Source organism: Heteronotia binoei, chromosome 18, assembly GCF_032191835.1.
Source record: "Heteronotia binoei isolate CCM8104 ecotype False Entrance Well chromosome 18, APGP_CSIRO_Hbin_v1, whole genome shotgun sequence".
NCBI classification, from domain to species: Eukaryota; Metazoa; Chordata; class Lepidosauria; order Squamata; family Gekkonidae; genus Heteronotia; species Heteronotia binoei.
Genome location: NC_083240.1, coordinates 45,530,998 through 45,556,360, shown reverse-complemented (window position 1 = coordinate 45,556,360; position 25,363 = coordinate 45,530,998). Strand labels below are relative to the sequence as shown.

Here is a 25,363-nt window from a genome sequence, read left to right as displayed (position 1 = left end):
GTAAAATTCCAAGGAATTTACCAGAGGAGATGCCCTTAAAGTGATCTCTGACTGTGGGCAGTGGTCTGTTTCAGAGTTTAATTAATTTGTAAATGCTGTCCAAAAACTACAAAGCACCTAATCTGGTTGCTAATGTGAAAGAAAGAAAGAAAGAAAGAAAGAAAGAAAGAAAGAAAGAAAGAAAGAAAGAAAGAAAGAAAGAAAGAAAGAAAGAAAGAAAGAAAGAAAGAAAGAAAGAAAGAAAGAAAGAAAGAAAGAAAGAAAGAAAGAAAGGAAGGAAGGAAGGAAGGAAGGAAGGAAGGCCACTCTTCGCTGTGGAGCGACTATGATTTCCTCTTGCTGCTGTCTTGCATTATAGAATTTTTATTCAGACAGCCACAAATATGAGGTTTAAAAGGTTTTCCAGAGCTCCAAAGGAGGAGTCTCAATAGATTGATTTATGGACGGATCCATTGTTTGGTTTTTCTAACAAGCTGGGTTCATGAAAGGGACATCCCCATCTTTGGCCACCCAGCACGAAATAATGACAGAGCCTCACAGGCAGAGTGGGAGATAAATGAAACAAGCTATCGAAAAAGCTTGACTTGATGCTGTGGAGGCCAGTTTCCCACGGTACTTAACAGATATCATCTTGAAATGTGGTGAGACAGGATGGACTTCAGCCGTAGAGAATGTGCTGCCAGCCAAGATGGTTACTCTTATTCATTGATTTCATTTGTGCCCCTCCCTCTCTCTCCAATGGGGACCTGAAGCAGATGGCATCATTCTCCCATCCCCCATTTTATCCTCGCAACCAAGGCTTTTTTGTAGCAGGAACTCCTTTGCATTTCAGGCCACGCCCCTCTGATGTAGCTAATCCTCCAAGATTTTACAGTAGGCCCTGTACGAAGAGGCCTGTGAGCTCTTGGAGGATTGGCTACATCTGGAGGGTGGGGCCTGATATGCAAAGGGATTCCTGCTACAAAAAAAGCCCTGTGAGTCACAATCCCGAGAGCATGTGATTGGTCCCAGTTCACCCAGTGACCCTGGACTTCCTTGTCCTTCCAATTACTAAGGAGGGCCAAGCCTGCTTAGCTTCTGGGATCTGGCAAGATTGGGCTTGTCTGGGCCAGTTGGGCAAGGGCTCATGGCGAGAGCTCAACTGGAAAGAGAGGCCAGCTGCATGTTGGGACGGGAAGGACGGGAAAGCCAGCCTACAGCTCCAGGCCCTGGGAACAGATTCTTTATTTTTGGAATGCACTTTAATTGAAATGGTTTTATGCTGCTTGACTGTCAAGAATTCCTGAAGCAACATCACTCAACGCAACCACCACCGGTTGCAATAAAGCCATCAAAAGGAGTAAAATGCTCCTTGTTAGTTGCTTGCTAAACAAAGGTGTGAACAGCACCAAACCAAACTGTAAATATTTTAAACGCAAGACAAAAGACTAGCGGGGGGGGGGGGGGGGGGAATGAAGCCACATTTACCTCTTCCCAAAGATGTCAAGAAACAGAATCAACGGCACCTGGCATTTTCATCTCTGGAGATGCCAAAACAAACAGGTAGAAGGAAGATGTTCCAGAAATGAGGTGCCACTACAGATGAGGCCCTGTCCCTAGCAGCCTCTCCCCCCTCAGTTTGGAAGATGGAAGCAGACAGAACAGGGCCATGCCTGAAGACTGTAGCTGCTGGGCTGGGAGCTAAGAATCCCTGTCCCCACACAGTTTAGGCCTTTAAATGTAAGAGCCGACACACTGATTTGTGTTCAGAATTGAAGCAAAACTTAGCAAAGTTCTTTTGGAACTTGTTCCCCATACCCTGCTCCAGTCAGTGATCTTGCTGCTATGTTCTAGACCAGATACATGCTTTCTAAGCAGTCTTAAGCAGCAGCTCCATCTGGAGATACTGTTCACTTTTCCAGCCCAAACAGGATTACTCCGTGCATGTCCATATACAAATAAGAACTCAAAGGAATCATAGAGTTGGAAGGGACCTCCAGGGTAATCTAGTCCAACCCCCTGCACAATGCAGGAAACTCACAAATACCTCCTCCTAAATTCACAAGAACTTCATTGCTTTCAGATGGCCATCTAGCCTGTTTAAAAACTTCAAAGGAAGGAGAGCTCACCACCTCCTGAGGAAGCTTGTTCCACTGAGGAACTGCTCTAATGGTCAGGAAGTTCTGTCAAGCATGGTAAAAATTACTGGTGATTTATGGTTTTATGGCCCTCTTTGAAACTGGTCTGTGAAACATCATGGAGAGTCAATGTGGCTTGGTTCTGTTATTTTTTCCCTTCCCCCCTTCTTGCTTTATTGCTTGGGATAATAGAATACTGAGAAACGAAACTAGTAGTGAGAGGAGAAGAAGTAACACCTTCCCATACATTCCTACATGGGAGTGTAGGCCATCTGGGAAAGCAAGAACGAGATACTGATAACGTAGTGGGAATGTTGACATTTATGATAGTTTATGCGCTAGCTGGCATTCTTTGCCCCCTCCCGTGAGAATCCTTTGAAGTATGTCTTAAAAGAAGTGTATCAATGTATGTTTGGTATCACTCTCAAGGTCCTGAACCAAGAGAGCATCTCGATGTAGCAATAAATGTAGTTTTGTATCTACTTGACTTGTTCTTTTGAAAATCGCATGCTTGACATTTTGAGAGTGATCCTAGAAGAAGTTTAACGGCCCTGGCAACTTTGTAACCGGATGGCTGAAAAGATTCCAGAGAGCAGTGAACTTCTAGAACCTGAAAAAGGGGCGAGAGCACCAACACCACTGTGGCACGTGCTGGACACCCGGAGAGTCGCTAGGAGAGGCTCACCCCTCCACATCCAACAACTCTCGGTCACCCCCCGTCAGTGGCAACCACGCACGTCTACCACCACAATGGATGAGGCTCCGGCGCGCAGAGATGCCATCTTGACCAGACACATGCGTCAGGTGAGAATGACCATGGTGACCAATGAGGCGGGCGAGCCTGGGGATGAGTGTGGCACCGCTGCTAGCACAAGCCGAAGCCCCCTTGTTGGAGGCGGAGGCAGAAGGACCCCAAGAACCGTCGGGTCAGGGGGAAGAAGAAGACGAAGTGGCCTGAGAGTTCTGCTTGATGGTGAGGAAAGAGGTCGAAGGGGTCACCAAGGGGTTGCGGGATGAGATGCAAGCAACGGCCACCCTCATGGCCAAAGAATTCAGTAAGCAGGTCGATCGTATCATGAGACCGAGAGACCCAAGAGGAATCCCACAACTGCCCGCGGCTAGACCCTCCGTGATCCCGACCAGGGGGCAGCCAATGGGGGTGCCTCTTCCCCGAGAAGGGGGGCAGGGAAGGGAGTTGGAAGCCACTTTTGATGGGGACCCAGAAGAAGTGGAGTACTTCACCATCCAAGCCAACAGCTACATGCACTACTGGAGAAACACCTTCCCAGACGAATTCAGCAGGGTCGATTATCTCGGGTCGAAGCTAAAGGGGGCAGCTAAGCATTGGTACATAAGCTGCTACAAGGCAATGAGCCCGGAGCTGGACGATGTTGACACCTTCCTCCAGGCGCTACTGACCCAGTACTGCAGGAGACCTATGCACTGGCCACCCTGAGAGACATCCAGCAAGGATCTAAGTCGATCCGCGATCCAATGCAGCTAAGGTGAGGGGTTGGAGCGAGCTGATGAAGATCAAGCATTTCACCTGAGGGCTGAACACGAGTGTACTGGATCGGGCCCTGCAGCAAGCGAGGCCGACCACCCTGATAGGGTGGATACAACTGTCTGGCGAAGTAGAGACTAACATGAAAAGAGTGGCCTTACAACGCCAGCAGCAGAGCAGCAAGGAAAGTCGCGACCAGAAAGCCAGGTTGAAAATGGAGGTGAAGAAGACCCAGGTGGGGGGAGGAGCGGAAAAATCCCCATCCACCCGCAAATGCTTTTGCTGTGGGGACCTGAACCACCTGGCCATCAACTGTCCCAATCCCCTGCAACTGGCGTCAGCCGCTACGAAGACGAGCACCTCGAAGCCGAAGAAGTCGACCAGCTGCCCGAAGGATGCAGTGAAGAGCAGCACGGCAGCGAGTTTGACTCTGGAGGAGGAGACCATCATCATCGACGAGCTGTTTGAAATGTCCTGGGAGGACGAGCTGGCGGGAAATGAGATCGACCTGCTCTAAATGGTGCCAACCAGCAGGTTGCAGAATCACCGGCACCGCTCAGGGTGAGAATAACAAGGTCGTTATTTTTTGTTCTATTGACGTTGCTAAACTGCAAGCTTAGATAGTTTATCCATGTGAAGGCCATGATTGACTCGGGGTGTATGAGGGACATAATCACCCCTAAATTGGTGGACACTCTGGGACTCCCCACAGCTTCCTTGCCCCATCCTATTCAAATTGAACAGATGGACGGGTCGGTGATGAAGGGGGAACCTTGTATTTTGGAAACTCAGTTGGTCCCTGTGGGCATTGAGGATCATGGGGACCAAGTGGCCTTCGTGATAGCCCCCTCCTCCTCATATTATGTGGTGTTGGTTAGCGAAGCATGAGCCAGACATTCGATGGGGAGATCAGACAATAGAATTCACTGATGTGAAATGTCAAACCCATCAGTGGAAAAGGGAGTGGGGACCTAACCCCCTGCCCTGGAATGAAAAGGTTTGCTTAACGGTAGAGGAAGTTCAAGCGATCCCCAAAGTGTATTGGGACTTACGGGGGGATGTTCAGTGAGCAGGGAGCGGACGAACTACCTCCCCATAGAGAGATGGACTGTGCCATTGAGTTGATTCCAGGGCAAACCTTACCGAAAGCAAAGCTGTACTCCATGGGGTGGGCCGAAAAGATGGAACTGTGCAAATTCCTAGATAAAAACCTGAAAAGGGGCTTCATACGGCCTGCTAAGGCCCCCCCATGCAGCCCCCGTCCTCTTTTGGAAAAAGAAGGATGGCTCGCTCAGACTATGTACTGATTTTCGCGGGATTAATGGGATTTCAACCTCTAATGCCTACCCGATACCCCTCATCAAGGACTTACTCAGTACGCTATCGGAGGGGAAGATTTTTACCAAATTGGACCTAAGAGATGCGTACTTCAGAGTGCGAATAAAAGAGGGAGATAAATGGAAAACAGCCTTCAATGGGACAATTTGAATACCTGGTGATGCCGTTTGGCCTCCAAGGGGCCCCGGGAGTCTTTATGAACTTTATAAATGAAGTGCTGAGAGAGTATTTGTATAAGGGGGTGGTGGTGTACCTGGATGACATCATTATCTATTCAGAGGATCTCAAATCACATGTGAAACTGGTGCGAGAGGTCCTCAGCACGTTGCAAAAGCACAAACTGTATGCTAAGTTGTCTAAATGTGAGTTCCACCAGACCGAACTCGATTACTTGGATTTCAGAGTGTCTGGGAAGGAACTGGCCATGGATCCGAGTAAGGTCCAAGTGGTATTAGATTGGGCTCCCCCGAGGACACGTAGACAGCTCTAATCATTCCTCAGGTTTGCCAATTTTTACCGTAATTTCATTCAGGGGTTCGCCCAGACAATGTTACCCCTTATGGAACTGTTGAAAACTAAAGGGAGGAGTCCCGACGCCAAAAAACCGGGGGCGAAATTAAACTGGACGCCTAGGTGTCAGGAGGCGTTCACCAAGCTTAAAAGACTATTCCAAAGTGAGCCTGTCTTGAGTCACTCCAATGAGCTGAAGCCCTCCCTTGTTATTGATACTGATAACATAGTGGGAATGTAGATATTTATGAAAGTTTATGCGCTAGCTGGCATTCTTTGCCCCCTCCCGTGAGAATCCTTTGAAGTATGTGTTAGAAGAAGTGTATCAATGTATGTTTGGTATCACTCTCAAGGTCCTGAACCAAGACAGCATCTCGATTTAGCAATAAACGTAGTTTTGTATCTACTTGACTCGTTCTTTTGACAAGTTCTTCCTAATGTTGAGCCAGAAACTCTTTTGATTTAATTTCAACCCTACCTTCTGGGGCCACAGAAAGCAATTCTGTGCCATCCTCTATATGACAGCCCTTCAAATACTTGAAGATGGTGATCCTATCCCCTCTCAGCCGCCTCCTCTCCAGGCCAAACATCCCCAGCTCCTTCAACCTTTCCTCATAGGACTTGGTCTCCAGACCCCTCACCATCTTTGTCGCCCTCCTCTGGACCAGCTCCAGCTTGTCTATATCCTTCTTAAAATGTGGTGCCCAAAACTGAACACAATACTCCAGGAAAGGTCTTACCAGAGCAGAGTAAAGCAATACCAGCACTTCATATGATCTGGACACTATACTATATGTGATCTGGACACTATACGACTATACTATACGTGATCTGGACACTATAAGTCTGTTGACTCATGTTCAGTGTATGGTCCACTAAGACCCCTAGATCCTTTCCGCACATATTACTGCTAAGACAAGTCTCCCCCGTCCTATAACCATGCATTGGAGTTCACCCAATGTATTTCTGTGTGAGTTACTGCTCAGGATGGGCTACCTCCAAATGCTGCATCCAACAGCTCAGCTTTCCAAAGCAGAGACACAACAGAAATCAATTCCTGCTGCGAAGCCAGCTTAGAAGGCAGCCGTTCTTAGGAAAAATGTGCTGGCTCAGCGTTGGACGAGGCACCCAGTTGAGTCAAGAGGATTTAAAAAACAAAACAAAAATCCCACTCTGCTTAGTCATGTGCAGCTAAGCTGTTTTGCAGCTCCTGCAGTGTGGAAAAACTTAATTTTGGCCTTGTCACCTGATGGCCTTCCAATATTCCTGCCCTATTCTATCCAGTCTGGGCCTTGTGTGCTGTGCCAAAGCAAACTATAGTTTGGGCCAGCTGCAACATTTTGGAAAGATGGTATCCAGGAAATCCATGGACTTTTTCTACGAAGAATCCATATGCCACTTTCCACAAAGCTGTCCTTTAACATTATCCATCTAATCACTGGTTATAAACTTGCTATTTGGCCTGATTTTGTCATATCTCAGAAGCTAAGCAGGGATTAGTCTTGATTAGTACCTGGATGGAAGACCCCCAAGGGAGTCCAGAGTTGCTACACAGAAGCAGGTGGTGGCAAAGTACCTCTGAATGTCTTTTGCCTTGAAAACCCTACAGCATTTGTCTTAAATCTGCTGCAACTTGACGGCACTTTCCACTGTGACCACCAGTTGCGAATGGGGCTTTCTCCATGCTGTGGGGTGAGTGCTGCTGCTGCTGCTGCTGTAGAACAAACATTGTGTCTTCTTGGGCTCTGAACCACAGGGTGGTTTCTGGATACAATCGCCTCCTCTCTCCTTTCTTTTCCACCATTGCTACTGTGGTCATGGTTGGGTGGGGGGCTTCCAGGCTGTTTATATTGCAGTGCTCCAAGCAAAATGTAATAAAATTTAATTATGAGCAACTTGGCTAACTGAGGCATGCAATTGCTAAAAAGGCTGCCCAGTGGCAGGCAGCACCCGCCAAGCTGGGAAGGTTTATTTGTGGAAATGGTTCCAAAATGCTTTGCCGGTTGGAAAGACGCACGCTCAGCGAAGGACGACAGGATGGCTGTGTTAATCCAAGCCAACTTTTCCGAGCAGAGAAAGTCCGAGTTTGGGCACATCATTCACTCGATTAATCTCTCCGCTGGATTTATGGACATTTGATTGTTCTGGCTCTGCTGACGGCGTCACTCAAAAGGCCTCGCGTTGGAGTGCTGTGGAAACTGTGTTTGCGTAGCCCATTCACACATGCACATTATCTCCGGGTGCAGCAAGCATCAGTCATAGAATCCTAGAGTTGGAAGGGGCCATACAGACCATCTAGTCCAGCCCTATAATATAGCGGGTTCTATGCATTGATGAGGCGAGTTGGAAGTGATAACAAGCTCTTTATTAGCTACAGCATGGTTGGTGGCTGCGCTAACAAGACTGCCCAGCTGGGGCCAATGGGCCAACTATATACAACCTAGGGTTCCTGTGCTGGTATGTGATTGGGTCATTCAAACCCACAGGGGCTTGAGATAGGTCCAGGGCAACAGGGATTTGGATCCTGCTGCCTATTGTTCCCAAGTTCCCAAGCTCCGATCCTATGGCTCCAATGAGCCCGGAAGGAACACCCATTCAGTCTTCATTCCACATACACAACAAACCCCTCGCTCCATACAGGACCAGCCTAAAGCATCTCTGACAAATAATCTTCCAGCTACATTTTGAAGACTGCCAATGAAGGGGAGCTCACCACCTTCCTAGCCAGCTGGTTCCACCTCTGACTGTAATCCCCCCCCCCCCCTAATATCCAGCCTGTACCTTTCTGCTTGGAATTTGAGTGAAAGTACACATGTGCCTTGGACCCAAGGAAACATAGTATTGGGGATGTCCCTCAAACTGGAAAGAGGACTTTGGCCAAGAATATTCCCTGCCTGGGTGTAATTTAGCTTCAGGAGCAAGGACATTGTTTACTGGATGATACTGAACTCAAGCCATGCAGCTATGCAGACAGACATGAGTGATGCTCCCAATTTACAGGTGAGGAACTGAGGCAGAGACTGAGCGACTGACCTAGAAACATCCAAATAAAGGGCAATTTGCCTAGGATTGAAGGTGTGCCTTTACACAGGGCATTCCTACCCTAGTTTTCTCCCCAATGGGGACTGAAAGTGGTTTTGTGCTTCCCTCATCCATTTCCCCACAGCAGCTTGGAGAGGCAGAGCAAGCGAGAGCGAGTGGCCCCCAAACACCCAGCCAGCTTCCATGGCAGAGTGGGGGTTCAAAATCCAGTCTCCCAGAACGTAACCCACCCCCTGCGTGTGCAACACAAAAATGTTCCGATGCCTTTTGCTCTTTCTTTCTCTCTTCTCTTCCACCCCAGCATGCTAAAAGTGTCACGCCTGGAAGAGTGGTCCCACCTCAGCCTTTTCCTTGGCATGCTATTTTTTTTTTTAAATTAATAAACGACAAAGCCTTTAGAACTACAATTCCTAGCGTGCTCCTAAGCAGAACTGCACTTTTCTATGCCTGCGCAGGTGGTTCAGGTGGTCGCAACTGTTGTAGTTGGAAGATGATCCCCCAGGTCAAAATTCAACCTCGCTCTCGGTGAATCGAGTGGCTGATGCAGCAGCAATCACAGCTGGAGTTGCATAAAAGTCACGGGTCACGACTGTTGTAGTCAGGGGTGCTGGAGCTCATTAGCACAACTCATTTGCATAGCCCATTTGCATATGCCACACACAGCCAGACATCACTGGAAGGTGGACTAAATTATATCAGCTCAGCTTCTTGAATTATAATTATAATTATCATAAGAACACCTTACTCCCTCCCATCATACTTTTAAAATGACTTTTTCCTATGTGGCCACAGTGGCATGATGAAGAGTTCCATCTGTCTGCTTTAGACGTTTTGGTTATCTTCCCATTTTTTTTGTGGGGGAAAATATTAGAAAGTTTGTCAAATGTTAAGAGTTCAGCAAAATTCTCACAGGGGGGGTTGAACAATGGAGCCCAGAAACAAGTATTGGGGCGGGGGGAAAGAAAGAAAGAGCACAATAAAATGTAGAGGTTCCAGAGCTCCACTCCTATGCGCTCCTGCCCAAAATGAGGCCTGGTCATAGTTGGAAGATGAGGTGCTGCCTTGTTATTCCCAGGGGAAGAAGTTGAACAGGTGCTGGTTCTATGGCAAGGTTCCTGCATCCAAAAACAACTCCTGCATGGCTGCGAGCTTTGATGGCAGATCAAGTTGTTTGGTTGTCTTCCGCATCTTTTTGTTTCCTTCCAGTAAAGGTGAGCGAGTGGAAACCACAATTCCACATCGAAGGAGCTCCTCCCTGCCACACACTTAGAAGCCTCGCTTGCATTTATTCAGCATTCAGCTTTTAGTGCCAGGAGCCAACTCTGTTCAAAGCTTCCTTGATACTTCCTTGTCCTTTTGAAGTCTGTTAGTTTTTAGAGCCTCTGTGCTCCAAACCGAAAATGCGTAACTAATAAATGTCATCTTAGCTCAGAAGCCAGGAGATTCTTAAGTGTCTGAGTTGCATCAAAACTAATGGCAGTCTTTGGAAATCAATGACACGGGGGGTGCACAGAGCCTGATTTACGCACAAGCTTAGCAATCTACAGCTTGGAGTCTCGGATTAATAAAAGGAAAAGGTGCAAGCACCAGTCGTTTCCGACTCTGGGGTGACGTCGCATCACAACGTTTTCACAGCAGACTTTTTATGGGGTGGTTTGCCATTGCCTTCCCCAATCCTCTACACTTTCCCCCCAGCAAGCAGGGGACTCCTTTGACCGACCTCGGAAGGATGGAAGGCTGAGTCAACCTGAGCCAGCTACCTGAACCCAGCTTCCACCGGGATCAAACTCAGGTTGTAGGCAGAGAGCTTCAACTGCAGTACTGCAGCTTTACCGCTCTGCGCCATGGGGCTGCTTCTTTAGTTAAGAGCGATTGACTTTTAAGTTCTCCAATGAGGTTTGTGGCCGAACAAAGATTTGAAGCTGACTTTCCCCAGTCCTAGTTTGACAATGGTAGGAAACGTCATCTTTGAGCAGAGGAGGGGCCCTTTCCCACTAGACAGTGTCTCAGACCTGCTAAAGCCACCCCCAAACTGCTTGCCAGTCTTCAAAAGCAGTTAGGGTTGCCAAGTCCAATTCAAGAAATATCGGGGGACTTTGGGGGTGGAGCCAGGAGACATTGGGGGCAGAGCCAGGAGCAAGGGTGTGACAAGCATAATTGAACTCCAAGGGAGTTCTGGCCATCACATTTAAAGGGACAGCACACCTTTTAGAATGCCTTCCTTCCATAGAAAATAATGAAGGATAGGGGCACCTTCTTTTGGGGCTCATAGAATTGGACCCCCTGGTCCAATCCTTTTGAAACTTAGGAGGTATTTTGGGGAGAGGCACTAGATGCTATACAGAAAATTTGGCACCTCTACCTCAAAAAACGGCCTTTCCAGAGCCCCCGACACCCGCGGATCAATTCCCCATCATTCCCTATGGGAATCGTTCCTGGAGGTGCAAAATGGCTGTGGGGGTGGAGCTTCCTCCGCCGGCCAGCTGGCTGGGGGAGGGGGGAAGCCTGTAAAACCAGGGGATCCCCTTCTGGGACCTGGGGATTGGGAAACCTAAAAGCAGTGCTAAATTGCCTTCCTCAAAGGAGGGACAGGAGAAAGCGCTGGTTTGACTGCTTGTTCCTTGTCTAGGCCCCTTTATCCAAGTAACTGCAGTATAATTGGTTTGCAACACTTCGAGAATGCATTGAAAACCAACTACATGAATGCACAAAGCATCAAAAGGCAATATGAAATACGATGTGTAATCTAACTACAAAGCCAAGAATTGCTACCACAGCTTATGAAAATGGGAATACTAAAGAGAGCCAAAAAAGGGAGAGAGCTGGGGGAAGAAATAAACAAAGCCCACCCCCACCCCCACTAACCTGGGTTTTCTCCGGCAATAGGTCTCCCTTAAAGAAGTGTGCCTTAAGCTCCTAGTCCTCAAGGAACACTTTCTTTTTCAATTAAGGTAGATCCAGGTGAGTAGTCGTGTTGGTCTGAAGCGGCAGAACAAAGTTTGAGACCAGCGGCACCTTGCAGACCACACCAACCAGCAGAGTTTTCTTCAAGTTATGAGCTTTTGCGTGCACACCCGCTTCTTCAGCTAGGTCATGTGCGTGCACTCAGAAGTGCAAACCTTGAATAAAACTTGGTTGGTCTTAAAGGTGCCGCTGGACTCTAACCTTTTGCTGCTTTATTGGTTCTTGTAGGTTTTCCAAAGCATATGGCCATGGTCTTGGCATAGCAGAACCTGACATTTTGCTAGGGTTGCCAATTCCCAGGTGGAGGCAGGGGATCCCCCTGGTTGGAGGCCCTCCACCTGCTTCAGGGTCATCAGAAAGCGGGGGGGGGGGAGGGAAATGTCTGCTGGGCATTCCAATATTCCCTATGGAGACCAATTCCCATAGGGGGTAATGGAGAATTGATCCCCGGGTATCTGGGGCTCAGGGGGTGACTGTTTTTTGAGGTGGATGCACCAAATTTGCAGCATAACATCCAGTGCCTCTCCTCAAAGCACCCTCCAGGTTTCAAAAAGATTAGGTCAAGGGGTCCAAATCTATGTACCCCCAAATAAGGTGCCCTTATCCTTCATTATTTCCAATGGAGGGAAGTAATGTAAAAGGTGTGCAGTCTCTTTAAATGTGATGGCCAGAATTCCCTTTGGAGTTCAGTTATGCTTGTCACACCCTGGCTCCACCCCAAATGTCTCCTGGCTCCACCCCCAAAGTCCCCAAATATTTCTTGAATTGGACTTGACAAAGTGACATTTTGCCTGCAACTGTGATCAGCATCCTCAGAGGTATAACACAGAAAGATAGAGTTCTCTCTGTGTCAAAAGTCACTCAGGCCGTGAAAGCCTTCGACAACATACTTTTCCTGCTTTATCAATTAAGTTTCTAGTCCCTCCCATCCCCAATCAGCTTTCCTAGTACTACATGTTAACTCCCAGTTGGGGGCAGGGGATCCCCCAGTCTGGAAGCCCTCCCTCCACTTCAGGGTTATCAGAAAGCAGGGGAGAGGGGGAATGTCCACTAGGCACTCCATTATACTCTACAGCAGGGGCGGTCAAAGTATGGCTCAGGAGCCACATGTGGCTCTTTCACACATATTGTGTGGCTCCCAGAGGTCAAGAAGGCATTTAATGGGGGCTTTCTCCCAAGTAAGCATGCTTAGCACTGGGACCTCAGGAAAAGAGAGATGCATAACTATACAAATTGTGATCAATGATTTATGTAGTACATGTGTGTTTCCTTCTCCCACTTGTGCCTAAAATAATTCCCTAACCTTTTTGTATGCTGGTCTTATGGGGACTGTTATTTCCAGGTTTTTTTTTTTTAAGTTTCCTTCTAGTATGGTTGTTTGGTAAAGTGCAAACGTATATATTTTATTTTTCTGCGCAAAGAAAGTTTAAAGAGATTTAATAAAGATGTTTGTATAATTCTTGTTCACGTCTTGTAGCTCTCAACCATCTGACATTTATTCTACATGGCTATTATGTCCAACGAGTTTGGCCATCCCTGCCCTATGGAGACCAGTCCCCATAGGGTATAATGGAGAATCGATCCATGGGTATCTGGGGCTCTGGGAGGGCTGTTTCTTGAGACAGAGGCACTAAACTTTCAGCATAGTATCTGGTGCTTATCCTGAAACCCCACCCCCCAAGCTTCAAAAAGATTGCACCAGGGGGTCCAATTCTATGGGCCCTATAATAAGGTACCCCCCCATCCTCCATTATTTCCAGTGGAGGGAAGACATTTAAAAGAAGTGCAGTCCCTTTAAATGTGATGGTCAGAACTCCCTTTGGAATTCAATCATGCTCGTCACACCCCTGTTCCTGGCTCCACCCCCAAAGTCCCCAGATATTTCCTGAGTTGGACCTGGGAGCTCTAATGGCCACCTGTTCCCCACAGGGCCCATCAGTGTCTGTCTTCCTGAAGGGAAAGATTTCTGTGGCCGGGGGCTACGCATCTTGTTAGCCCTTTGAAAATAACTGCTGTAGGTGCCTCAGACCAGACTGAAAATAAAACTGAAATATCACAAAGCAAAGTCTGAAAGTTTGCTTTTTCAGATGTGTGTACACATGATTTTTTTTTAAAAGCAGGAAAATGTTTTTAACTGTGTTTTACTGTTATTCTTCCAGTGAAAATAATCCCCTCTCTAACTTTTCTTTATGGAAGTTGGTACTCCAGTTATAAGGGGAATAAACTTTGGGAAAGAGATGGAGTCAGATCTTCCAAGTCCTGTTGTTGTTGAGGGAAAAGGTAGTTCTGAGACTGCTCTGGAATGAATTTTCTCACATTTGAGAGAGCAAGAGAAGGCCCTTCCTACACAGAGCAGAAGAGCTAATTCCAGCACAGTTCCCCTGCCTTGCCAACCAGCGTGGGCGCAATATTGCAAACCCCAGCTGTTTTAGGTTTTTTTTCTCCCAACACAGCTTATTCTGGGAGCTTTTAGTGCATTTTGGGTTCTTCTGATGTGCCAATGATCTCATTTTTTAAGCTTGGCACTGCCATGAATTAATTGCTGAAAGGGGGTCTACTGGTTTTAATTGGACCGTCCTGAATTTGAGGAGGGCAGTGGAGTTCTGCAAGCACACGAAGGACACAAACCCCACCTCCATTTCTAGCAAGGAAGGAGCCATGGCCATTGAGGAGACGGGAAGTATGGGGAGCCTCTGATGGGACCTTCTATGGAGAGCAGTCTCCATAGGGTATAATGGATAATCGGTCCATGGATATCCAGGGCTCTGGGAGGGCTGTTTCTTGAGACAGAGGCACTAAATTTTCAGCATAGTATTTGGTGCCTCTCCTCAAACTCCACCCCCAAGCTTCAAAAAGATTGCACCAGGGGGTCCAATTCTATGGGCCCCAAATATGTTAGGAATAGGATTGCCAAGTCTGGGAAATTCCTGGATGTTCCTGTATATACTTGAGAGTAAGCCTGCATTAAGTTCCTCCTTGACCTCTGGGAGCCACACAATATGTGAGGAAGAGTTACAAGCCACAGTTTGGTCTCCCTTGGGCTATAAGATGCCCCCTTCCCTCTTGCCTTAGAGGACTCCAAAAGCATCTCTGCTGAAGGCCTCAACACAGAGTCTTCAAGCACGATTGGCCGATGGTGGGCTTTGGGGTAAGGCAGAGAACATCCATTCTGACAGTGACGTTTTAAGAGGCTCTTAGAGTAAAGAAATAATTAAAAATATGAAATGAAAGCACCCTGGCATCATGGCCCTCCTGCTGCTAAATACCAATTTAAATGAGAGCATCTTCTCACTTGTCCCCTTCAGTCTAATTTTGCCCTCTTAATGACTGCGCAACAGGCATTTTCTCTTTATCAAGAGCAATCCTCACCACGCTACCTACTCAAACGTTTTCTGCATAGGCCTATCTGTTGTGGAATGCCCATCAATAGCAGACGGTTCAGCTGGTCAAAGCCAACCCCCCTTCCTTACCTCTTTTTGCTTGGGTTTTTGCATCAGCTCAGAGAGGACTTTTGGTTCCATGGCACAAGTGGGGATTCGAACCTGGGTCTCCCAGATCCTAGTCGGACTGTCGCAACACCGGCTCTCTTCAACACCTCACTAGATTGTAACTAAGGGGGTTCCCTGGATCACAGTTCTGAAAACCCAGCCACTTTCGTCTTCTTAGGAGACCACAAGAGAAGGCGGTAAACAACCTGACTCCACTGGGGTGCCTTCTGTCTGACCCCTTCTCACCGCCTTATGACCTAACTCCTTATGGCCTTTCTCTCTCTGCCATCCCAGTCCCTGGGATTCTGAGGCAACCAGGCAGCTGTCTGTTGACAAGCCTGGACGAAGGTTAATACTAAAAGGGTCAGCCAGAGGCGGCCAACAGACCGTGGCAGGAAGGAGGGACTCGGGCTTTTCAGAGCGAAGGAGAAACCTGGGCCATTCCGGCTTCCCTGACCACAGGAAGTTGGCAACTGTCCTTCATTGTCCAATTACGGTTTTGACCGTCACTCCAGTCAGAGCAAGGACCAAATGTCCTCTCTGAGCTGATGCAAAAACCCAAGCAGAGGTAAGGAAGGGGGGTTGGCTTTGACCAGCTGAATCTGTCCAGGGGGTGTGTGGAGTCTCTGCTGACCTCTCGACCGGTCCATTCCCCTTTAAAAAAAATAACTATTATTTCTTTTGTCTTTATTTGAACATGAGCTACCCCTACAAGGCCAATGAGGTTCATAGCGAAGTGACACAGGCTGGCTGATCAGGGATTTTTTACAGGCACTCTGGGAGGAAACGTGGTCGCTTTGAACACAGGAACATCTGAAACTGCCTTCTACTGAATCAGACCTTCTTTGGTCCATCAAAGTCAGTCTTGTCTACTCAGACTGGCAGCGGCTCTCCAGGGTCTCAAGCTGAGGTTTTTCACACCTATTTGCCTAGACCTTTTTAGTTGAAGATCCCGGGGATTGAACCTGGGATCACCTACTTGCCAAGCAGATGCTCTACCACTGAGCCACCGTCCCTCCCTTTGGCTTCAGTGGACCCCTGGTATTCAGGCTCTCACTGTAATGAGGCTTATTGATAACAGCCTGCCTTTGCCATGGGGGCCAGCATGGGACCCATTGTGGTTAGAGTGGTTGGAGCATTGGAGACCCAGGTTCAAATCCCCACTTTGCCATGGAAACTTGCTGGGTGACCTTGGACCAGTCACATACTCTTGCTGGGTGACCTTGGACCAGTCACATACTCTTAGCCTCACCTACCTCATTCTGGGGACAGAATGGAGGGAGAATGTCTTCAACTCTTTTGGGTTCTCATGTCAAAAAAGAGGGGGGCACAAATTAAGTAAAATAAAATAAACGTTTGCCATACCCAAGTGGCACAGTAGGACTTTATAAAAGCAGGGGCACCAACAAGCCACATACAAATATTAACGTCCCCACCAGCCTTCTGATCCTGCTGCGTGTGTGTTATGATATCTCCTGCTGAATCTTGGGCTTGCCATCTTGCAGTGACTCATTCATAGATGCAATAGGCTGACAATGGGTAGGCTTCGCATAGAACAGAGCATCATGCAGTGACACACCTCCAAGGTAGAAGGGATGACCAGAGTTGACACAGGTTTTTACTTTGCTTATTTTATATGCTGCTTTATCAGTTTTCTCTGGCAGGCTAGTCTGGCTTGGCCTATCAATCATGGGATATGAATCCAGCTCTTTGAGCCTAAGTTTGCCCCGTGGTGCAAAGTGTTAAAGCTGCAGTACTGCAGTTCTAAGCTCTGCTCATGACCTGAGTTCGATCCCTGGTGGAAGCTGGGTTTTCAGGTAGCCGGACTGAGGTTGACTCAGCCTTCCATCTTTCTGAGGTCAGTAAAACGAGCTTGCTGGGGGGAAAGTGCAGATGACTGGGGAAGGCAATGGCAAACCACCCCGTAAAAAGTCTGCTGTGAAAACGTGAAAGCAACGTCACCCCAGAGTTGGAAATGACTGGTGCTTGCGCAGGGGACCTTTCCTTTGAGCCCAGCTTTTCCAAATCCAAGGCCTCTAGGTATAGTTGCTCCCCTGGAGAAAATGGCTACCTTGAAAGGGGGACTCTGTGGCATTGGACCCTACTGAGGCCCCTCCTCTCCCTAAACCCCCCTCTCCCGGCTCCACCCCCAAAGTCTCCAGGTATTTTCCTAGGGTTGCCAAGTCCAATTCAAGAAATATCTGGGGACTTTGGGGTTGGAGCAGGAGACTTTGGGGGTGGGGCCAGGAGACATTAGGGGCGGAGTCAGGAGCAAGGGTGTGACAAGCATAAATGAACTCCAAGGGAGTTCCAGCCATCACATTTAAAGGGACGGCACACCTTTTCACTGCCTTCCTTCCATATGAAATAATGAGGAATAGGGGCACCTTCTTTTAGGGCTCATAGAATTGGACCCCCTGGTCCAATCTTTTTGAAACTTGGGGGGTATTTTGGGGAGAGGCACTAGATGCTATACTGAAAATGTGGTGCCTCTACCCCAAAAAACAGCCCCCCCAGAGCCCCAGATACCCACGGATCAATTCTCCATGATTTTCTATGGGAATAAATCTCCATAGGGAATAATAGAGTTCCCACCAGACATTTCCCTCCTCTCCCCCCGCTTTCTGATGACCCTGAAGCGGGGGAAGGGTCTCCAAACTGGGGGATCCCCTGCCCCCACCTGGGGATTGGCAACCCTATATTTTCCAACCCAGACTTGGCAACTCTGCCTCTGGGCTTGGCTTGCTGGAGTCAGACATTTTGCCCTTTCTGCTAGCAAGGCAATGGAGAGGCAATCACTACCCAATTATTTTTACAGAGTGTTTTACACATGGCTGCAAATCACTGAGCAGGGAGTAAAATTGCAGCCACGATTCTTCCTCACCCCTCTCGTGGTGGCCAGCCAGCTCTCTTACCGTTTTGTAGATAATTCTCCCCAGGCCCTGTGAACTCATCTGCATGGTCACTCAGCAGAACTAACAGCAAATGAATTCCAATTTCCCCTCTGAATAGAAGCTCTCGCCCTTAAAAATTATTGCATTTTGTAAAAGGCTTGTATCCAAACCAAGCCAAAACCCTCAGAAGGCTTAAAAACACAATAAGGAAGGGGCGCAAAAAATAACTGCCAGTCTTGGGAGAGAGGGACACAGCAGTCCATATCACACAGGGCTCTGCCAGAATATCAACGGTGCTTGATTTGCATAATTCTGGAGTAAAGTCTGTTGGGGGGGAGGTGCCGTTTTTTGGCATGAAAAGATGTGGTCAGCCATGCATTAAGCAAACCTTCTCCCTAATCCCGCCTGAAAGAGGTGTCTGCTCATGTCGCCATGGAGGCTCATTCAGAGTTGCTTGGGGCAAAGTTTTAACTATATAATTTCCATGGTGCACTGGAGGGGGGGGGGTGGATTCTGAGCAGGTTTCCTCAGTAGAAGGCAGAAGGCTGCAGACCTGCGATTTTGCCATTTCCAAACACTCAGCGGTGCCTTTGAATTGCCTTTCCCCCCAATTCTGATTTTCTCTCCTTCACTGTAGGCTTTAGATTTGGCTGGTGTGCCCGACTGCTGTGTTTGATGTGATAAGAGCTACAGAGCAGGAGTGGGGACAGCTTAACCTCAAGGAGGGAAAGATTTTGTGCAAAAAGAGGGGGCTCGGAAAGAGCTGGCAAGCCATGTCCCCAATGCCATTCACAGAAGACCTTTTGGGAAGGGAGGGGGCGGTAGAGAAGGCACTAGGAGGCACGTTCCCCTCTCCCTCCTCCATTTTGTACTGCCAAGGAAAACAGAGGCCTGGAAGAGGCTTCAGCAGAACAGAGGTGTTGCCAGATTCCCGTTGGCAGGCCAGGAGAACGTGCCTCTTCACAAGTCATCTTGGATCCCGCAGGCCGCAGCCTAAACTGCCTAATTGTCAACATTTGGCACCTGATGGGGAAAGGAGAATCCACAGTACCAAAGTGAAGCCCCCTTTTCCCAAAACCGCCATTATGCGAGGAGAAACCGGGAGAGAGGAGAACCTTGTAGGCCACTTTGGGCTCCCGTCAGAGAGAAAAGCAGGAAATAAATGAAGTCACTAAATTAATGTATTGTCATGGATGAGAAGGGGCTTTTGAAAAGGCCAAATAAAATAAAATACAGGAAGATCTGTGACCTCATCTCCAGTGCCTGACCAACCCGGCTGCCCTTCCTGCAAAAGAGTGGGCTGTCTTGGATCGGGGCCACGGCTGAGGGAGGAGATTCTCCTGTCTCTGTTTTTCCCAGACGTTCTAAAATACTACTCCCCACCCCCCACCTTGCGCTGTCCTTGTTCCCATGAACTAAGGAAATAACTTTGGGAAGGCAGTGTGAGGTCAGTAAGGCTGTGCATGTGCGTTTTAAAGAATAAAATCCGGTGCTGCGATACCAGTCCAAACTGCTCTCTCCCAGTAAGCCATAAGAAATACTCTGAATCCTGGATCTTACAGCATCCCATTGAATTTGGCCCTAAAACTGCACACCAGAAAAGTAATACAACCTTCCTGTAGTGTGGACCTGAGTACACGGTTGGGACCAACAGCGGATACAGTATGAGGTTGAGCCTCCCCCCCGCCCCCCCCCCCCCCCAAAAAAGAATTCTAGGCTCAAGTTTAATTTCTCTCCCTCCTCATTTTTTTCTTTTCCGGTTTCAAAGGGCCAGTGATACAACTTTTACCGGCTTGATCCAAAAGCTGACAACAGATGGCTTCACAACAACATGAGAATCAACAGTTTTAGGGCAAGAATTTTCATGCAAACTCAAAACCTGCTTAATTTCTATACGCCAGAGAATTTTGTACTTGCTGGTGAAGAATTGACTGTCAAGGGCAGAGTGAGTGTAGCTGTTGCTGCTAGAGGGGGCAATATTAAAACTGAATTAGGAGCTTTAACAAAACAAGGAGGGAGGCTTCTAGGGTTGCCAGCCTCCAGGTGGGGCCTGGAGATCTCCCACTTTCCCAACTGATCTCCAGCTGGCAGAGATCAGCTCCCCTGGAGAAAAGGGCTGCTTGGAAGGGGGGACTCTGTGGCATTGGACCATGCTGACGCCCCCTCCTCAAACCCCTCCCTCTCCTAGATCCACCTCCAAAGTCTCCAGGTATCTTCCAACCCAGACCGGGCAACCCTATGATAGGATCCAGTTAGTTTGTGAGGCACAGTCTCTAACGGTAAGGAAATGTGGGAACTGTAGATGCTCTCTTGATCCCACCAAGTAAGAAATGTGTGCTTTTAAAACTGATCCCATAGTCTTCAAAATGCCAAAAGCAAGCTAAAATCAGAGAGTTGGAAATGACTTTGAGGTCTAGTCCAACTTCCAGATCAATGCTGGAAATCCAAACCTAGTGTATGCACGGTAGAGGGCTGCCCAGCCTCTGTCTGAAGACCAACGGAGCGGGTAGAGCCCTGCCCACCATAACTGAACTCCAGAGGGAGTGCTGGCCATCACATTTAAAGGGGCTGCACACCTTTCAAATGCCTTTCCTCCATTGGAAATAATGAAGGATAGCGGCACCTTCTTCTGGGGCTCATAGAATTGAACCCCCTAGTCCAATTCTTGTGAAATTTGGAGGGTGTTTTGAGGAGAGGCACTGGATGGTATGCTAAAATTTTGGTGCATCTACCTCGAAACACAGCCCCCCCAGAGCCCCAGCCATCTTCTCCAGGGGAACTGATCTCTGTAGTCTGGAGAGGAGCTGTAATTCCAGATCTCCAGGCATCACCTGGTGGATGGCAACCCCGCCTCACATTCTCTTGTCCATTTCTAGTCTCCACCCCAGAGCCCAAACATCATTTCTCAGAGCATGATAATAATTTTAAAAGATATTTATACCCAGCTTTTCTTCTCTCCTCCATTTTATCCTGACAACACTAATCTTGTGAGGTAGGCTAGGCTGAAAGAGGGTCACCCAGTGGGCTCCCATGGCAGAGTGGGGATTCAAACCTGAGTCTCCCAGATCCCATTTTGGCACACTATGCCACTCTGGCCGCAACTTGTACCATCCTTCCACCCTTCCCCAATTCCAACTCATTCTTTTAAGTTCCAGACAATTATCAGCACCAGACAGCAGCCATTAAAATTTTTGTAGCAGGGACTCCTTTGCATATTAGGCCACACACCTCTGGTGTAGCCAATCCTACTGGAGCTTACAATAGGCCCTGTAAGAAGAGCCCTGTAAGCTCTTGGAGGATTGGCTACATCAGGGGGGCGTGACCTAATATGCAAAGGAGTTCCTGCTACAAAAAAAGCCCTTGGGACGCTGATGGCCCTGCTGGAAACTTTTAAAACACACTGTTGATCCGTATGTGTTCCCAGCCCTGGTACACAGGAAGGCAGATAAAGGATTACGGAAGCATTTCGGGGGTGGGGGGTGGAACCTGCCTGCATTATTGTTGTGTTCCTGAAATACTTAGTGACTGCCTTTCCCCTGAATTCCTCATGTCTGGAGAAAGAAAGCTGGCGCTCCACTGCCAAGACAGCTTTACGGCATCATCCTGAAGCAGAGTTGAGCCCCCTGGAATCACAAGGCTTAGAAGAAGGCAAGTCAGTTTAGGATACTGCTATTGAACAGCTGAGCTTCATCCCATATCCTGTTTTGAATTTGGAAGATTGGTTTTGTGAAGAAAAACCTCCTCTGCGCTCATTCAAAGGTCCAGAACAATAACAAGAAAAGCGTGTTGGCAAGTAGAGCCCTGACAGGATTATAGACCATCAGCAAGGCATGTATGTTTACGTGTGTTTGTGTGTGTGTGTGTGTGAATGGTAGCCAAGAGCAGCCTTCATTTTGGGCTGGAGAAGAGCTCTGGAACCTCAAAAATTTATTGTGCTCTTTCTTTCTCTCCCCACCCCAACCAAAAAAAACCTTGCTTCTGAGCTCCATTGTTCAAACCCCCTGTGAGAATTTGGCTGAATGCTAAATATTTGACAAACTTTCTAATATTTTCCCCACAAAAAAATGGGAAAATAACCCAAACGTATCAAGCAGACAGATGGAAATCTTCCTCGTGCCACTGTGGCCGCATAGGAGAAAATAATTTTAAAAGTATGATGGGAGCAAGGTTTCATGATGACAATTATAATTCAAGAAGCATTTTAAGGTAGATGCTGAGCTGATGTGTCAGGGGTGTGTGGCATATGCAAATGAGCCATGCTAATGAGCTCCAGCACCTCTTTTTCTACAAAATGACCCCTGGCCAAGAGGGACTGCCAGTCTGAATGTCAGACACACACACACACACCGCCCCTCTACCCTGCAAGGTGGAAAGCCAGCACAAACCTTTCTCCTCAACACGTCAGCATTAATTCCCTGTGGAGATTCTGGATGTTTGACATGGTTCTCTGCAAACAGACCTGGAGGAAAAATGTCCCATCCCTTTAATAGAGGCTTAATGTGTGGAAATGGGCAGGTGAAGCTTTGTATGACAATGAGGCAAAGAACGTCACCTGGTGAATCACAGCTCATTCAGCCTCCATTAGAGGGGCAGGACATTTTCTCTCCAGGCCACTTGGCAACCTGAGATTATCCAGCATTCCAGGGCTGTGACAGGTGTTGGGGAGCTGTGAGAGTTAACCCAGCTTTAAAAGCTCTTTTAAGTTTTAGGGTCACGAGAATAGCCTCTCTACATTACTTGGTTATAAATAGTTAAGTCTTGCTGAGAGGATATTAAAGCTGGCTTATAACTGTCTGTCTATATATACATACATATATGAAGACTCAATGGAATCCAAACCCCCACATGGCCACTGTTCTTCCTCCAGCCCTGACACGAGCAAAGAGGGAGAGGTTTGCTCTGTGGGGCAGCTTCCAGTTTCTTAGGGAAATTTCCCGGGCAGCCCCACAACTGCCTTCCTGCTTCAGCTGTTCCATCTTTCAGGTGGCCAAGAACCCATTTTGACTTCTCTGCCCTGAAGCCACCCTCAGGTCATGGATCAGAGCCTGGTAAGGTTGCCAAGTCCAATTCAAGAAATATCTGGGGACTTTGGGGGTGGAGCCAGGAGATTTTGGGGATGGAGCCAGAAGCAAGGCTGTAGCAAGCATGATTGAACTCCAAAGGGAGTTCTGGCCATCACATTTAAAGGGACCACATTCCTTTTAAATGCCTTTCTTCCATTGGAAAAAATAGAGGATGGGGACACCTTTTAGGGCTAACTGAATTGGACCCTCTGGTCCAATCTTTTTGAAACGTGGAGGGTTTTTTTGAGGTGAGACACCAGATGCTATGCTGAAGGTGAATTACTCCAACCATCTTCACAACAGCCTTGTATGGTAAGCCGGTATTGCTATCCTCACTGCACACAGGGCGGAAGGCTACGGCCACCAGAACAGCAACATCTCTAAGACAATCACTTGGAGCAATTTGATTCCAGTGAGATTTAAGTGAAGCGGATAAACGAGGCAATATTTGATGTTGTTGATTCCAGGGTCTTGTGCAAAGGTGGCAAAACTGCGGCTCAGGGGCCACACGCGGCTCTCACACATACTGCGTGACTCTCGAAGCCCCCACTCCCCCACCAGCAGGCCTGGAGAAGGCCTTTGCCTCTTTAAATAATTTCTCCAAGCCAAGCCAGCCAACAGTTTGGAGAATGCATTTAAAGTTGCTTTCTTCCCCCCTCCCAATCTATTTGTCTGCCTTCCTTCCTTGTAGCTCTTAAACATCTGACATTCATGTCTTGCGGCTCTCAAACATCTGATGTTTATTCTACGCGGCTCTTATTTTCGGCAAGTTTAACCACTCCTGGTCTTGTGTCTGAGACACAATTTTATGGAGTGGGTTAATGTGGAGTTAATGCTACCAATTCTCACTATTATGCTCCTCTTGAAACCCCAAAGTAATGGAGGATCGCTAGAACAGCCCCCTGACCTGGAGGGCCCCGTTGTGCTTTTCTCAAGGGCCTCCTCAGGGCAACTGGCTGCTCACTGCTGGAGACAGGAGTGTGGGCCTAGATGGAACTTTGGCTGGGTCCAGGAAAACCATGTTTTTGCCCATACAGTTTGGCTTTGGAAAACCTGGGTTCCAATCCCCCGACCCTGGATTTAGTGAGGTCGGCTCTGCCAAAACTCTGCCTGCCTCAGCTCCCCTTTTATTTGAAGTGGAAACAGGATGGCCGACTGGTGGTTTTGGGGATGCACAGCTGTAGAAACAGCCTTTTACAAACAGCAGCTTTGCATATTTTGTAGTGTGTGTGTGTGTGTGGGGGGGAGAAATTATATGTGCCTGGGGTTCCCCTGGTATTAAAAAGCTGGCAAATGCAACAATCAGTAAAAAAAAAATTACTTCCTCCCTTTCTCCAACCTCCCTTTGAAAGTTGGCTTTTAATGACTGTCATGTAATGAAAAGAATCCAATTCCATCCGTAACCATTTAAATCAATAATTAACAACAGAGCATTTGGACCATTCGTCTCTTGTAAAAGGTAGAGAGAAAACAAGCCTTTAAGAGATTCTTCAGTTTCTTACTTTAAAAAACAAAAAAAAAACCCACCAAAACGCATTCTTTCCTTTCTTCTACCAAAGGCGATTCTTCACAATTTTGCCTAGCGAAACCTTTTGCGTCTCTTCCCTCTCTTTGGGGTCTCCCCAAAAGTCATAACAAAGAAATTAATTCCTCTATGGTATTTTCCCCGTTTAATCTTTCTTTACATAATATCAATTTGGGGGAGAGTCTCCCTCCCCCCCCCCCCAAAAAAAATGGACAGGGAATGTTTTCCTTTATTGTTGGTAAAAAAGGGCCGGGTCGCAAAGCTTCTTGGGGCAGCATGCAAAAACTCCTTGTAAATATGCAGGGGAGGGGAAATACCGACGGGGGGGGGGGGCGGTCCCTCGCTTCACATTTAGAAACAAACTCTGTTGGGATGAAATGAACCGAGAGAATAACACCAGCGACCTCCCGGCTTCCTATTTCCTAGACCACACTCAAGAATCTCCACATGCTGCCTTGAAAGGCGAGGCGTGGAGCAGACGCACGAAGCGTTCCTGACACCAACGCTAACAAATGCACAACAACAATCCAGAAAAACTCCCTCTCTCTTCTTGCTTCGGTCCCCGATTCACTTCTCCAAAGAGCCCTGCCAAAGACTTCGCCGGAGGAGCTGAGCCTACCTTACCCACTTGCAGCACTTATTAAAAAACACGCCACATGCGGCTCAGCATCCTTGCAAAGGCACATCCCGGCGGGGAGGTGGCGATTGCTGCGTCCTCCCTTGGATCTTTCGTGGTGCTTACCTGGTCTGGAGAAGCAGCAGGCAGCGGACTCTCCAGTCCCCTCTGGCTTCTCCCAGCAGAGGTGCAGCCTTATGAATGGGAGGCAGGCTGTGGTTTTGCCTCTTCGTGAGCGCTGGGGAATGCGCCCCGGGGCGGGAGGGGGGCGGGGGGGGCTGGCGGCTGACAGCTGATCGCCA

General features: G+C 48.0%; 1 protein-coding gene across 4 annotated transcripts in view; it reads right to left on the bottom strand.

Moving 5' to 3' along the window:
- DUSP14 (dual specificity phosphatase 14) overlaps positions 1–25,363 on the bottom strand; it is a 28,397-nt gene extending 3,034 nt beyond the window's left edge. The window contains exon 1 of one of the 4 annotated variants that reach the window (XM_060259205.1): positions 25,188–25,363. The gene's annotated coding sequence lies outside the window, so the exon portion shown is untranslated. Of the gene's footprint in view, positions 1–11,376; positions 11,542–22,242; positions 22,319–25,069 lie in introns of those variants that run through there. The other 3 variants (XM_060259209.1, XM_060259206.1, XM_060259207.1) reach the window with 3 other exon arrangements.